The sequence below is a fragment of the Budorcas taxicolor genome, chromosome 5 (genome assembly GCF_023091745.1).
Source record: "Budorcas taxicolor isolate Tak-1 chromosome 5, Takin1.1, whole genome shotgun sequence".
Taxonomy (NCBI): domain Eukaryota; kingdom Metazoa; phylum Chordata; class Mammalia; order Artiodactyla; family Bovidae; genus Budorcas; species Budorcas taxicolor.
This window is the reverse complement of record NC_068914.1, coordinates 119,724,073-119,739,954: the sequence shown is the minus strand read 5'-3', so window position 1 is coordinate 119,739,954 and position 15,882 is coordinate 119,724,073. Positions and strand designations below refer to the sequence as shown.

Genomic DNA, 15,882 nt, shown 5'->3' with positions numbered 1-15,882 from the left:
CGTGAGGAATCCCGCCCGTGACAAGGTCATGAGGAAGGAAGCCTGACAAAACGCAAGGATGTGATCAGGCTTCAGGGTTTCCCCCTGGAATTTCCTGAGCATGCACCCCAAAACACCAAAAATCTGCCGGCTTTTGTACTCTGCTCTTCTGATATTCTCTGGAAAAAGTCAAATCAGGGCTTTAGTCTTCTGCATTTGAAAGGGATGTTTCAGTTAAACCCCCTCTGATAACTCTCTAGCTTGCCTAACAGGTTCCCCCGGCACTTTTACAGCTTGTGAATTGCTTACAGCCCCCCAGCCGCGAGAGGCATGAAGCTTAAAAGCATCTTAAAGATACAGAGCCTTTTCTAAAGAGCTAAAAATCATATTGGTGATGGATTTCACTGTTGACTCAATGATTGCTGCCAGACCTCCATATTCTTTATCTTTTAGGCACCTGGGAGGATGTTAATCAATGTAAACGGGATATGGAAAAAGATATATAGTAGTTTTGATGTTAGCAACACTAGACTTTTGAGTTAATTACTTTTCTTTTGTTATAAATCACTGTACTCCTTTTACTTGTTATAAGTTGCTGTATCTTTGCTATGTAAGAATGTAACTTTATTTAGTGGCTTTCTGAGAGACTTTGAGAAGATCAACACAAATAAGTCTTCTGGTTGACAAACCCTTATCAGAAAATAGGCTGTAAAATGTTAATTGGCCCTTTTGGCCAGAAGATGATGTAAATTACCTAAGACTTGTGTATACAACTAGGTATGCAGAGAGAAAAGCCTGGTTTTGATAAGTCTGGGCTGCTAACACTGCATAATTTTGTATTACCCATTGATCTCTATGTACAATCAAAAAGATATAAAAGGCCTTTCTAGACAATAGAGGCCAGGGCCAGTCTCTGGACTGCTTTCCCCCGTGTCTCCTCTTTACTGTAATTTCAGGCTGAATTCCCATCTGGAGCAGGGCAGCTCACCAAGTCTACTTACTTGTTCTGGCTTTTAAGACCCACGCAAAAGGGAGCCTAAGGTGGGGCACCCTTCGATATTCAAGTGGGCCCCGGTGGCCCAACGTAGATGATGCAAGCTCCTTGTCTGGAATTTTATTGGCCTTCCCCGTAAGCCAAGTTATTCAGCCTTCTTTCTCCACTTAATTTTCCTACTACACTATTTCTTCATAATCTAATCTTATATTAATAAACAAATAAGTTTTCCTCGCCTACGCCGTCCACGCTTCGAATTTCCCTGGATCCACCAGGGCTGGACCCCGGCATGCTGGATCATGAAAAAAGCAAGAGAGTTCCAGAAAAACATCTACTTCTGCTTTATTGACTATGCCAAAGCCTTTGACCGTGTGGATCACAAGAAACCGTGGAAAATTCTGAAAGAGATGGGAATACCAGACCACCTGACCTGCCTCTTGAGAAACCTATATGCAGGTCAGGAAGCAACAGTTAGAACTGAACATGGAACAACAGACTGGTTCCAAATAGAAAACAGAGTACATCAAGGCTGTATATTGTCACCCTGCTTATTTAACTTCTATGCAGAGTACATCATGAGAAACGCTGGGCTGGAGGAAGCACAAGCTGGAATCAAGAATGCCAGGAGAAATATCAATAACCTCAGATATGCAGATGACACCACCCTTATGGCAGAAAGTGAAGAAGAACTAAAGAGCCTCTTGATGAAAGTGAAAGAGGAGAGTGAAAAAGGTAGCCTAAAGCTCAACATTCAGAAAACTAAGATCACGGCATCTGGTCCCATCACTTCATGGGAAATAGATGGGGAAACAGTGGAAACTGTCTGACTTTATTTGGGGGGCTCCAAAATCACTGCAGATGGTGACTGCAGCCATGAAATTAAAAGATGCTTACTCCTTGGAAGGGAAGTTATGACCAACCTAGACAGCATATTCAAAAGCAGAGACATTACTTTGCCAACAAAGGTCCGTCTAGTCGAGGCTATGGTTTTTTCAGTGGTCATGTATGGATGTGAGAGTTGGACTGTGAAGAAAGCTGAGCGCTGAAAAATTGATGCTTTTGAACTGTGGTGTTGGAGAAGACTCCTGAGAGTCCCTTGGACTGCAAGGAGATCCAACCAGTCCATTCTAAAGGAGATCAGTCCTGAGTGTTCTTTGGAAAGACTGATGATAAAGCTGAAACTACAGTAGTTTGGCCATCTCATGGGAAGAGTTGACTCATTGGAAAAGACTCTGACACTGGGAGGGATTAGGGGCAGAAGGAGAAAGGGACGACAGAGGATGAGATGGCTGGATGGCATCACAGACTCAATGGACGGGAGTTTAGGTGAATTCCAGGAGTTGGTGATGGACAAGGCGGCCTGGCATGCTGCCAATTCATGGAGTTGCAAAGAGTCAGATATGACTGAGTAACTGAACTGAACTGAACGGAGCTAATGAATCGGAGAAGGTAATGGCAACCCACTCCAGTACTCTTGCCTGGAAAATCCCATGGACGGAGGAGCCTGGTAGGCTGCAGTCCATGGGGTGGCAAAGAGTCGGACATGACTGAGCGACTTCACTTTCACTTCTCACTTTCATGCATTGAAGGAAATGGCAACCCACTCCAGTGTTCTTGCCTGGAGAATCCCAGGGACGGCAGAGCCTGGTGGGCTGCCGTCTATGGGGTCGCACAGAGTTGGACATGACTGAAGCGACTTAACAGCCATGTTCTTACTTTACTAGAGGACCCACAAATTATATGGCAAGTCTGGCATACAGTGTTTTGTTCACACCCTTCAGTATGTGTCCAGGAGGTAACTGTAGCACAGAAGAATGTAAGGTCAGAGAAAGACAGCAAGAGTTTCACCATCCTTCATCAGAGATTTTGGAATGGTTTTGTCACAAACTTACTGTAAGATGTTCAAACACTATGGAATAGCAGACACTATGTGATTAAAAGGCTCCTCAAACAATAACAGCCCCCCACACACACAAACACGCCCTAATGCTGTAGTTTGCAGAACTTAGCACCTGCAGTTTGTTCACTGGAAACTACTGAAGAAGTAACCACACTAAAAGCCTTGTTGAGAATCCAAACGCTTCTCAGGGGACACCAGCTGTAAGATCCTCCCGTTCTTCAACCCCAGCGATGTGCTGAAATTGGAGTGCATTTCAGCACAGGCGAGAGGCAGATGGCCTCACCTGTAACCAAACATTGAGTTTAACACTCAGTCCTTTAGTGTTCTGCCAAAAGGTGTAAAAGCTTTTCTGAACATGTAGTAATTTCCAACGTGTTTTCTTAATTAATGGATATTGAGAGTATAATTCTTACCTGAAGGGGAGGTTTTCTTTCGTTTTGCTAAAATATTGGCAACCACTTGTCTAACATCTTGTCACTAGAAAGGCAGGTCTCTGGACCAGTGGCATCAGCACCACCTGAAGTCTGTTAAAGAGGCAGGACTGGAATCTGCATTTTGACAAGATTCCCAGGTGAATGCGCCTATGGGCGCATTAAGGCTGAGAGGCTATTCTGGACAAGCACTGACCAAGTTCGGGCTTCAGGGGGCTGACCACCGCCACAGAGGTGTGCGTGCAGACCAGCTACCTTCAAGTCATTTCATGAAGACTGTTTTCAGTTCAGTTCCAGTATTGCTCTCCCTAAAGGGGCATGATTTCCCGGCTGCTTTATTTCCATTTAAGGCACCACACTGAAGATCTCATGGTGTCACCTGTGTAGACAGAGACTAGGTGCAGAGCAGCAGCTCCCCATCCACACATGGCCACGGGGAGTAGACAGCCACAGTCAGCTTGGACGCACACTCAGCAAAGCGCACCACAACCTCAAAAGTAACTCCAGTGGACAGCTGTCATTTCTGTGGCCCAGTACCCCCACCTTTTGGTAGCAGACTCACTTTTTCTTTACAAAAACTCTCTCAACTTTCGGACTACGAAGACTGGGTGGAGCCCACACCCACTGCCTGGCTCAGAGGCCTGGCCTCGCAGGGCTCATGGTGGCTGTTTCAGCAATGGAAACGTGACCCAATCAGGACTGATAATAATCAGCCTTTAGACTTCTTAGATGAGATTTTAGACCAGGAGATTGTAAATCAGACCATCTTTCCCACTACAGGAAGAAAAAATCCCAGCCAAGGAAGAGCCAATGACAGGTAACAGAACCAAGAGAAGAGAAGGAAACAAGAGTCCCGAGACAGTCAGCTGAGGCCCTGGACCAACCCAGCCCCAGATGCCTGCCCCCAGAGGTCTCCATTCAGAATCCCCTCTCCGGTTTTTAAAATTAGCCTGAAATGCATTCCTGACACTTTTAGCTGAAAGACTACTGGTTAACATGACTCTGCTCCGGGACTATGGCTTCAAGAAAGAGACACATACAAAGATCTATGTGAAGACCATTCACCAAAATTAATTCTTACAGTCTATTTTCTTTCTGTATTTTACAAATTACATAGTATGCACTCAATTTTATCAAACATAACTACACACACAGAGAAAAAAAGACTGGGACAAAATATATCAAAAATGTCATTAAAGGGTAATTCCAATTGGTTACAAATCACTTTTGTCTTTCCCTGGATTATTTCTCTTAATTTCTTATAATTAATATGATTTTAAATAAGCAATAAATCATTTAAGGCATAGATTTAAAATCTTTTAAGGGAGTCTTTGTTAGCAATAGTGTTTCTTCTCTAAGATCCAAAAAATTAGTGAATTAGGAATGAGAAGTTTTACAATTTTTTTCTCAATCCTTTTATAAAAGGTGAAGGGAGGAGAACATAAGAAGCTCGGAAACTGCTAAATATAAGTGGCATAATTAACAGGCTCATGTTAAATGGCTCAGATAACACTCTCTCTTTTCTGAGCAAATATTTTCAATAGTCATAAACAGTTATTCCTCTAATGAGGATCAACCTAGAAAAGTTAAACTGACAAAGAAAAGATGGCAGTTGACAATTCCATGAGCAAAACCTAGGACTTTGAGACCACATCAAAGGAAATCTGATGAAACAGTAGGAAGGGATCAGCCTGTTTTCCAGAGATACTACTCTCCAGTCTGCCAGACCTTGAAAATAAGACGGTAAAACCCAGTAGAGGGATCATCTGGAGAGGTGAGAGGCCAGATCCCAAAGAGTCAACAGAGAAAGGCAGGAAACTTCAAAGGTAGTCATAGAGGAGACAGGTAGGTGGGGCAAAAAAGAGAGGAAAGCGAAACTTAAAGATCTGAGGAGGATGGGGAAAGTGAGCTAAGCAAGTGGTGACGGGGGAAAGGAGAATGGATATACTTTGAGGAATATTTTAAGGATGCTGAATTTTCAAACTCAATGCCTGACTGAAAAATGGGCTCCAACACCGGATTCTTAGGGCAGTGAGACTATTCCTATTCTGTCTGATACATGGTCGATACATGCCATTATACATTTGTCAAAATTCATAGAATGCACAAAACAATGAACCCTAAAGCACAGACTTTACATGATAATGACCTACGTTCATAAATTGTAACAAACTGTTTACAGTGGAGGAGGCTGGAGGGGCAGGAGGTATATAGGAACTCTGTGTACTCAATTTTGCTGTGAACCTAAAATTGATCTGAAAAATAGTCTCCTATTTAATAAAATCTTAGGTTCCAAAGAACCAAACTAACTTAACCCACTCTTTCTAAAATTTTTACACTTATAAATGGGAGATGTGAAGGACAGAAACAGCTGGCTTAGACGAGCCACCACTGCAGCCACAGAAACAACCAGAGACTTCAGAGAAACAGCCTAAGACTCAACATAGGAAACCTGGGCTGGCCCCGGGCACTAACTGGGCTCTTCACTCACTAATAGACTCTCTGCAAGGAAAACCAACTCCGTCCTTAAATGCCCAAAGAGGATCAAAACCTACATGCCTGGACTGTGTGTGATGCAAGCCTCACAGTCCAAATGCAACCCATCATGGCAACAGATCCAGATCTCCTATTTCATGTTGGTGTGTGCTGCTCCAGTAACGGTAATGCGCTGGGCACACAGACTGGAACACTCCAGATGAAACCTCTTTGCAAGCTCATCACTATATTTAATATAAAAGCATCCATACTGTGCACCGAATTTTTATTGGTTAAAAAAAATTAAAGGTTTTCTTTTTTTCCCCAGTTCCCTGATAGAGATCCAAAAACCAGGATGAAGCTGTGTACTTGTTAGCTGATGGCCTGTCTGGCTCCTATGAGCACAGGAGACCTCCTAAATGTCCAGGCTGAAGCCCCCACCTCACCCTCACAGTGTAACACCAAATGGAAAGTATGTATCAGTCACTCAGTCATGCCTGACTCTTTTGTGACACTGTGGACCGCAGCCCACCAGGTTCCTAGGTCCATGGAATTCTCCAGGTGAGAATACTGGAGTGGGTTGCCATTTCCTTCTCCAGGGGATCTTCCCAACCCAGGGATCAAACAAACCCAGGTCTCCCGCATGGCAGGAAGATTCTTCACTGTCTGAGCCACCAAAAAGAAATATTTTAAATATGTGCCCCTATTTCAATGATTTCAAATTATAGCTTCCTCAGTGCTGTAAAGCATGAAAGTAAAGGCTCTACTTTAATTTTCGAAACACGTTTAGGTCCAGATTTTCAGAGGTCATAGAGTTTTAGGTTTAAAGGTCTACATTCAGACTAAAATATTCTGATTTGCACAATTTAACAAAATCTTTCAAATTTTTCAGTTTGTATGCCCACTGACCCAGCAATTCTACTTATAGGAACTCTCCACAAATATGCTTATATATTCACACAACTGTGACTATAAATGATACTGTTGTATCATCCATACCGCTAAAAACAGGAAAGAACCTAAATGTCCATGAAGTGTTTAAATAGAAAGACGTACCTCTCTCATATTTTTCACCAGTTTTTAAAATGAGGTGGACCTACTGTATCTCTTGCCATGGAAAGATGTCCATAATATACTGTTAGGTGGGGGGAAAGCAAATTTACAGAGCAATTTTGGAGTTGTACATATAAAAATTTCTGGCAAGGTACCCAATAAAATGATAGCGAGTTGAGGATTAAAAGAAACCTTATTTCTATCTCAGGTTTCTCTGCATTTTTTGGAATTTTTTTTACAAACTTCGACAGTTTTGCAATTTCTTCATTAATTAAAGTCATGCAAGGAGATGGAATGGGGAGGGAGGTGGGAGGGCGGTTCAGGATTGGAAACTTATGTACACCCGTGGCGGATTCATGTTGATGTATGGCAAAACCAATACAGTAATGTGAAGTAAAATTTAAAAAAAAAAGTCTAAATCAGTACATCAGCGTTGGAAAACTGCATCGATCCAATACACCTATTAACGAATACAGACCATTATTATAATCCGCGGAGCCCAAATAAATCCCATCAGTATCCACGAGGCAATGAGCAGAGCCCCGCCTTATCTTCACCACCAAACTTGCCTTAAGAGCCGCGAAGCGTCAGACCCGCGCTGCCAAGTCGAATGTGGGGGAAGTACAGCCACAGTGTGGGGCCCTCCAGGAGGCTGCGGGGCTGGCGCAGCGGGCGACGCCCGGTCCGTCCACTTCGGTCCCCCCGGCTGTCCCCGCGCCTCCCTACTCACCTCGGTTCCCTACTTCTGGCCCTCTGGGTCGCCGCGGACGGGCGCCCTTGCACCAGGACCTCTGTCCCCGCCCACACCCCCGTCCCCGCCCCGTCCCCGCCCCCGCCCTGGCGCTGGGCTTTCGTTTCCTGCGAACTGAAAGCGAAACTCAGCGGAGGAAGCGCTAGTGAGCGCGAAGGCCGTGCCTCCGCAGTTGGTTTTGCGTTTAAACGTGCGCGCTGTCTGCAGAACACGGCCTAAACTGGTTCCTAGAATAAGCTCTTGTTTGGACATTTTAAGATCTCCGTAGTCATTCGGAGGTGTTTTACAATCGTTTGGCATTTCGTAATACACGTGGCAGCATTTTTTTTCTTTCTTGAAGCAATGATCTAATTTCTTAAATTGGGTATCTTAAAATTGTCTGGCTTGTATATTCGATGACAGACGGTAGATAGATGCAAGACGAAGCCCGCTGTCCTCTGGTGCCCCTGGGGTGGCGCGGGGGCGGGGACCCGCTGTGACGCAGAGCTGGTGGGGAACAGAAAGTGAACTGTTCCACCTTAGACCCTCACGTACACTGGGTCCCTGAGAAATGCCAGGCTCCCTGCTGCTGCTGCTGCTGCTGCTGCTGCTAAGTCGCTTCAGTCGTGTCTGACTCTGTGCGACCCCCATAGACGGCAGCCCACCAGGCTCCGGCGTCCCTGGGATTCTCCAGGCAAGAACACTGGAGTGGGTTGCCATTTCCTTCTCCAATGCATGAAAGTGAAAAGTGAAAGTGAAGTCGCTCAGTTCTGTCTGACTCTTAGCGACCCCATGGATTATAGCCTACCAGGCTCCTCCATCCATGGGATTTTCCAGGCAAGAGTACTGGAGTGGGGTGCCATCCCTGCTAAGTTCTAAACCTAATTCAGTCTATATGACAGGTTCCTAATAGAGGCCCCATTTTTATTTCAGTTTTATAGGCGCGAATACTAATTTTCAGAGAGGCAAAGTGGGACTTCCCAGATGGTCCAGTGGTTAAGATTTCCCCTTCCAAAGCAGGGAGTCTGGTTTGGTCCCTGGTCTCCCTAGTTGGGGAGCTAAGATCCCACATGCCTCACGGCCAAAACACAAAAACATAAAACAGAAATGATAAAACACATTTAAAATGGCCCACATCAAAAAAAAAAAAAGAGGTTAAGTGACTTCACTAAGGTCACAAGATTACAAGGGATGAAGCCAGGATTCCAGAGGGTCTTAACCCTAATTCCCACTGCCACCCTTTGATATGAAATGCCAGGTCACTGAAACTAGTGGCTCACCAGATGGGCATGCAGAGAAGTTAAGGTTCAAAGACAAATGGATAACTTGCAGTTCAGTTCAGTTCAGTTGCTCAGTCGTGTCCGACTCTTTGCCAACCTATGGACTTCCTGTCCATCACCAACTCCCAGAGTTTACTAAAACTCATGTCCATTGACTCAGTGATGCCATCCAACCAACTCATCCTCTGTTGTCACATTCTCTTCACGCCTTCAATCTTTCCCAGTAGCAGGATCTTTTCACATGAGTCAGTTCTTTGCATCAGGTGGCCAAAGTATTGGAATTTCAGCTTCAGCATCATAACTTCCAATGAACATTCAGGACTGATTTCCTTTAGGATGGACTAGTTGGATCTCCTTGCTGTCCAAGTGACTCAGGGTCTTCTCCAACACCACAGTTCAAAAGCATCAGTTCTTCGGCACTCATCTTTATAGTCCAACTCTCACATCCATACATGACTACTGGAAAAACCATAGCCTTGACTAGATGGACCTTTGTTGGCAAAGTAATGTCTCTGCTTTTTAATAAGCTGTCTAGATTGGTCATAACTTTTTTCTTTCAAAGAGCAAGCGCCTTTTAATTTCATGGCTGCAGTCACCTTCTGCAGTGATTTGGGAGCGCAAAGAAATAAAAAGTCAGTCACTGTTTCTACTTTTTCCCCATCTATCTGCTATGAAGTGATGGGACCAGATGCCGTGATCTTAGTTTTCTGAATGTTGAGCTTTAAGCCAACTTTTTCACTCTCCACTTTCACTTTCATCGAGAGGCTCTTCAGTTCTTCTTTACTTTCTGCCATAAGGGTGGTGTCATCTGCATATCTGAGGTTATTGATATTTCTCCTGGCAATCTTGATTCCAGCTTGTGCTTCCTCCAGTCCAGCGTTTCTCATGATGTACTCTGCATAGAAGTTAAATAAGCAGGGTGACGACATACAGCCCTGCTGTACTACTTTCCCAATTTGGAACCAGTCTGTTGTTCCACGTCCAGTTCTAACTGTTGCTTCTTGACCGGCGTACAGATTTCTCAGTAGGCATGTCAGGTGGTCTGGTATTCCTATCTGTTAAAGAATTTTCCACAGTGTGTAGTGATCCACACAGTCCAAGGCTTTGGCATAGTCAATAAAACAGAACTAGATGTTTTCTTGGAACTCTTGCTTTTTTGATGATCCAACAGATGTTGGCAATTTGATCTCTGGTTCCTCTGCCTTCTCTAAAACCAGCTTGAACATCTGGAAGTTCACGGTTCTCGTATTGCTGAAGCCTGGCTTGGAGAATTTTGAGCATTACTTTGCTAACATGTGAGATGAGTGCAATTGTTAAGTCGTTTGAGCATTCTTTGGCATTGCCTTTCTTTAGGATTGGAATGAAAACTGACCTTTTCCAGTCCTGGGGCCACTCCTGAGTCTTCCAGATTTGCAGGCATATTGAGTACAGCACTTTCACAGCATCAGCTTTTAGGATTTAAAATAGCTCAACTGGAGTTCCATCACCTCCACTAACTTTGTCCATAGTGATGTTTCCTAAGGCCCACTTGACTTCACATTCCAGGATGTCTGGCTCTAGGTGAGTGATCACACCATCATGATATTTGGGTTGTGAAGATCTTTTTTGTACAGTTATTCTGTGTATTCTTATCACCTCTTCTTAATATCTTCTGCTTCTGTTAGGTCCATACCATTTCTATCCTTTATTGAACCCATCTTTGCATAAAATATTCCCTTGGTAACTCTAATTTTCTTGAAGAGATCTCTAGTCTTTCCCATTCTATTGCTTTCCTCTATTTCTTTGCATTGATCACAGAGGAAGGCTTTCTTATCTCTCCTTGCTATTCTTTGAACTCTGCATTCAAATGGGTATATCTTTTCTTTTCTCCTTTGCTTTTCGCTTCTCTTCTTTTCACAGCTATTTGTAAGGCCTCCTCAGACAGCCATTTTGCTTTTATGCATTTCTTTTCCTTGGGGATGGTCGTGATCCTTATCTCTTGTACAATGTCATGAACCTCCATCCATAGTTCCTCAAGCACACTATCGGATCTAGTCCCTTAAATCTGTTTCTCACTTCTACTGTATAATCATAAGGGATTTGGTTTATGTCATACCTGAATGGCCTAGTGGTTTTCCCTACTATCTTCAATTTAAGTCTGAATTTGGCAATAAGGAGTTCATGATCTGAGCCACAGTCAGCTCCCGGTCTTGTTTTTACTGACTGTATAGAGCTTCTCCATCTTCGGCTGCAAACAATATAATCAGTCTGATTTCGATGTTGGCCATCTGGTGATGTCCATGTGTAGAGTGTTCTCTTATGTTGTTGGAAGAGGGTGTTTGCTATGAACAGTGTGTTATTTTCAACATAGTCAATGTTCAAACTTCACTGGTTATCCCAGTATTGTCCTTTCTATCAACTCTTTCCCAGTACAGAATCTAAGCCATAATCTCCTTCATTTATGTTTTTTATTATTAAACTTTTTATTTTGAGATAATTGTAAGAAATCATGCAGAGAAATTCGAGTTTTCCCATCTAGTAGCACTGTGGCACATACTGAAGAGGAAAATTTTAAATTTTATATAACGTTCTCCTTCTGCCTCTGTAGCTCAGTTTGCCCCTTGCAAAGGCTAGATCACGTAGGTCATGTAGTCTCAGAAAGTGGGGACGTGCAATAGTAGGAACTGGAGTTTACCTCACTCACCCTTGTCCTGCTCTTTGCAATCGCCCAGCCCCTGCAAATCTGCTTAATCATGCCTGTCCAGGCCAGGCATCCCCCTCCCCACCCTTGACTGCTGTTCCCCTGCGTGTGAACCTCCTAGTTTAAGCCAATTAATAGTTAGTGTTGCCCACTACAGTCTGTCTGTAAAAACTCTCTAATCCCTTTGTTCAGGGCTCAGAGCTTGTAGTGTTAACTCCTCTGGGCCTGCTGGCATAATAAACCTGAGTTCTCCAACTCTCCGAGTGTGGTGCTTGATTTCTCAAGTACTGGTTTCTGCAACAATATCACAATCAGGATATTGACACCGATGCAGCCAATGTTCACGCAGAACATGTCCACGGACTCAAGCATCTTATAGGTCACCCTTCACAGACACACCTACTTCCACCCCCCACCCCCGACCTCAACCTTTGCCAAACACTAATGTGTTCGTCATTTGTATAACTTAGTCATTCCAGAAACTTTAGGTAGGGGAATTCGCTACCAGTCCAGGGCTTAGGACTCTGTGCTTCTAATGCAGGGGGCACAGGTTCAATCCCTGGTGGGTGAAAACTGAGATCCTGTGATCCTCGGGTGTGGCCAAACAACACATTTGGATTTCATTTGGATAGAATGCTATCCAAATGAAATCATACAGCACGTAATCTTTGGAGATTGCCCTTTTCACTCAGCTTAACACTCTAGAACATCATCCAGGTTGTTGAAAGTATCAGTACTTTGCATCTTTTTATTTTAGTGGACGACAGTTGGTTTGGCTGCAAAGAATATAATCAATCTGATTTCAGTGTTGACCATCTGGTGATGTCCATGTGTAGAGTCTTCTCTTGTGTTGTTGGAAGAGGGTGTTTACTATGACCAATGCATTTTCTTGGCAAAACTCTATTAGTCTTTGCCCTGCTTCATTCCGCATTCCAAGGCCAAATTTGCCTGTTACTCCAGGTGTTTCCTGACTTCCGACTTTTGCATTCCAGTCCCCTATAATGAAAAGGACACCATTTTTGGGTGTTAGCTCTAAAAGGTCTTGTAGGTCTTCATAAAATCGTTCAATTTCAGTTTCTTCAGCATTACTGGTTGGGGCATAGACTTGGATAACTGTGATATTGAATGGTTTGCCTTGGAGACGAACAGAGATCATTCTGTCGTCTTTTAGATTGCATCCAAGTGCTGAATTTCAAACTCTTGTTGACCATGATGGCTACTCCATTTCTTCTGAGGGATTCCTGCCCACAGTAGTAGATATAATGGTTATCTGAGTTAAATTCACCCATTCCAGTCCATTTTAGTTCGCTGATTCCTAGAATGTCAACGTTCACCCTTGCCATCTCTTGTTTGACCACTTGTAATTTGCCTTGATTCATGGACCTGACATTCCAGGTTCCTATGCAATATTGCTCTTTATAGCATCGGACCTTGCTTCTGTCACCAGTCACATCCACAGCTGTGTATTGTTTTTGCTTTGGCTCCATCCCTTCATTCTTTCTGGAGTTATTTCTCCACTGATCTCCAGTAGCATATTGGGCACCTACTGACCTGGGGAGTTCCTCTTTTGGTATCCTATCATTTTGCCTTTTCATACTGTTCATGGGGTTCTCAAGGCAAGAATACTGAAGTGGCTTGCCATTCCCTTCTCCAGTGGACCATATTCTGTCAGACCTCTCCACCATGACCTGCCCGTCTTGGTTGCCCCGCAGGCATGGCTTGGTTTCATTGAGTTAGACAAGGCTGTGGCCCTGTGTGATTAGATTAACTAGTTTTCTGTGAGTATGCTTTCAGTGTGTCAGTCCTCAGATGCCCTCTTGCAACACCTACCATCTTACTTGGGTTTCTCTTACCTTGGGCATGGGGTATCTCTTCACAGCTGCTCCAGCAAAGCACAGCCGCTGCTCCTTACCTTGGATGACGGATATCTCCTTACCGCCGCTGTTCCTGACCTTCAACGTGGGATAGCTCCTCTAGGCCCTCCTGTGCCTGCAGCCACTGCTCCTCGGGTTGCTCCTCCCGGGCTGCCGGCCCTGGCCTTGGGCGTGGGTAGCTCCTTCCAGCTATGGGCTCGGGGTGGCTCCTCAGGGTCACCACCCCTGGCCTCGGGCACGAGGTGGCTTCTCCCAACCACCCCTGACCTCGGAGGGATGCAGGGTGTCTCCTCCGGTCGCCACTGGCCTCGGACGCGGGGTAGCTCCTCCCAGCCGCCACTGACCTTGGACGCAGGGTCGCTCCTCTCCACCATTTCTGCGCCGTCGCAGCCTGGCACTCTAGGCCGCTGCCCCTGACCTCAGACGTGGGGTACCTCGTTTCCGCCACGATTAGTGCGCCGGCTCGCCGCCGGGACTCTGCACATGGACATCACTAGATGGTCAACACCGAAATCAGATTGATTATATTCTTTGCAGCCAAAGATGGAGAAGCTGTATACAGTGAACAAAAACAAGCCCAGGAGCTGACAGTGGCTCAGATCATGAACTCCTTATTACCAAATTCAGACTGAAATTGAAGAGAGTAGGGAAAACCGCTAGACCATTCAGGTATGACCTAAATCAAATCCCTTATGATTATACAGTGGACATGAGAAATAGATTTAAGGGCCTAGATCTGATAGATAGAGTGCCTGATGAACTATGGAATGAGGTTCATGACATTGTACAGGAGACAGGGTTCAAGACCATCCCCATGGAAAAGAAATGCAAAAAAGCAAAATGCCTTTCTGAGGAGGCCTTACAAATAGCTGTGAAAAGAAGAGAGGTGAAAAGCAAAGGTGAAAAGGAAAGATATAAGCATCTGAATGCAGAGTTCGAAAGAATAGCAAGAAGAGATAAGAAAGCTTTCTTCAGTGATCAATGCAAAGAAATAGTGGGAAAGAACAGAATGGGAAAGACTAGAGATCTCTTCGAGAAAATTAGAGATACCAAGGGAACATTTCATGCAAAGATAGGCTCCATAAAGGACAGAAATGGTCTGGACCTAACAGAAGCAGAAGATATTAAGAAGAGGTGGCAAGAATACACAGAAGAACTGTACAAAAAAGATCTTCACGACCCAGATAATCATGATGATGTGATCACTAATCTAGAGCCAGACATCTTGGAATGTGAAGTCAAGTAGGCCTTAGAAAGCATCACTACGAACAAAGCTAGTGGAGGTGATGGAATTCCAGCTGAGCTGTTTCAAATCCTGAAAGATGATGCTGTGAAAGTGCTGCACTCAATATGCCAGCACATTTGGAAAACTCAGCAGTGGCCACAGGACTGGAAAAGGTCAGTTTTCATTCCAATCTCAAAGAAAGGCAATGCCAAAGAATGCTCAAACTACCGCACAATTGCACTCATCTCACATGCTAGTAAAGTAATGCTCAAAATTCTCCAAGCCAGGCTTCAGCAATACCTGAACCATGAACTTCCAGATGTTCAAGCTGGTTTTAGAAAAGCAGAGGAACCAGAGATCAAATTGCCAACATCCGCTGGATCATGGAAAAAGCAAGAGAGTTCCAGAAAAACATCTATTTCTGCTTGATTGACTATGCCAAAGCCTTTGACTGTGTGGATCACAATAAACTGTGGACAATTCTGAAAGAGATGGGAATACAGAACCACCTGACCTGCCTCTTGAGAAACCTATATGCAGGTCAGGAAGCAACAGTTAGAACTGGACATGGAACAACAGACTGGTTCCAAATGGGAAAAGGAGTACATCAAAGCTGTATATTGTCACCCTGCTTATTTAACTTATATGCAGAGTACATCATGAGAAACGCTGGGCTGGAAGAAACAAAAGCTGGAATTAAGATTGCTGGGAGAAATATCAATCACCTCAGATATGCAGATGACACCACCCTTAGGGCAGAAAGTGAAGAGGAACTAAAAAGCCTCTTGATGAAAGTGAAAGAGGAGAGTGAAAAAGTTGGCTTAAAGCTCAACATTCAGAAAACGATCATGGCATCCAGTCCCATCACTTCATGGCAAATAGATGCGGAAACAGTGGAAACAGTGTCAGACTTTATTTTGGGGGGCTCCAAAATCACTGCAGATGGTGACTGCAGCCATGAAATTCAAAGACACTTACTCCTTGGAAGGAAAGTTATGACCAATCTAGATAGTATATTCAAAAGGAGAGACATTACTTTGCCGACTAAGGTCTGTCTAGTCAAGGCTATGGTTTTTCCAGTGGTCATGTATGGTTGTGAGAGTTGGACTGTGAAGAAGGCTGAGCACCGAAGAATTGATGCTTTTGAAGTGTGGTGTTGGAGAAGACTCTTGAGAGTCCCTTGGACTGCAAGGAGATCCAACCAGTCCATTCTGAAGGAGGTCAACCCTGGGATTTCTTTGGAAGGAATGATGCTAAAGCT

The 15,882-nt window shown here is 44.2% G+C and overlaps 1 protein-coding gene across 1 annotated transcript in view; it reads right to left on the bottom strand.

The window, feature by feature from the left end:
• Window positions 1-7,634, bottom strand: part of USP18 (ubiquitin specific peptidase 18) — a 32,231-nt gene extending 24,597 nt beyond the window's left edge. The window contains exon 1 of the mRNA XM_052640666.1: window positions 7,563-7,634. The gene's annotated coding sequence lies outside the window, so the exon portion shown is untranslated. The remainder of the gene's footprint in view (window positions 1-7,562) is intronic.
• Window positions 7,635-15,882: the final 8,248 nt, after the last annotated feature.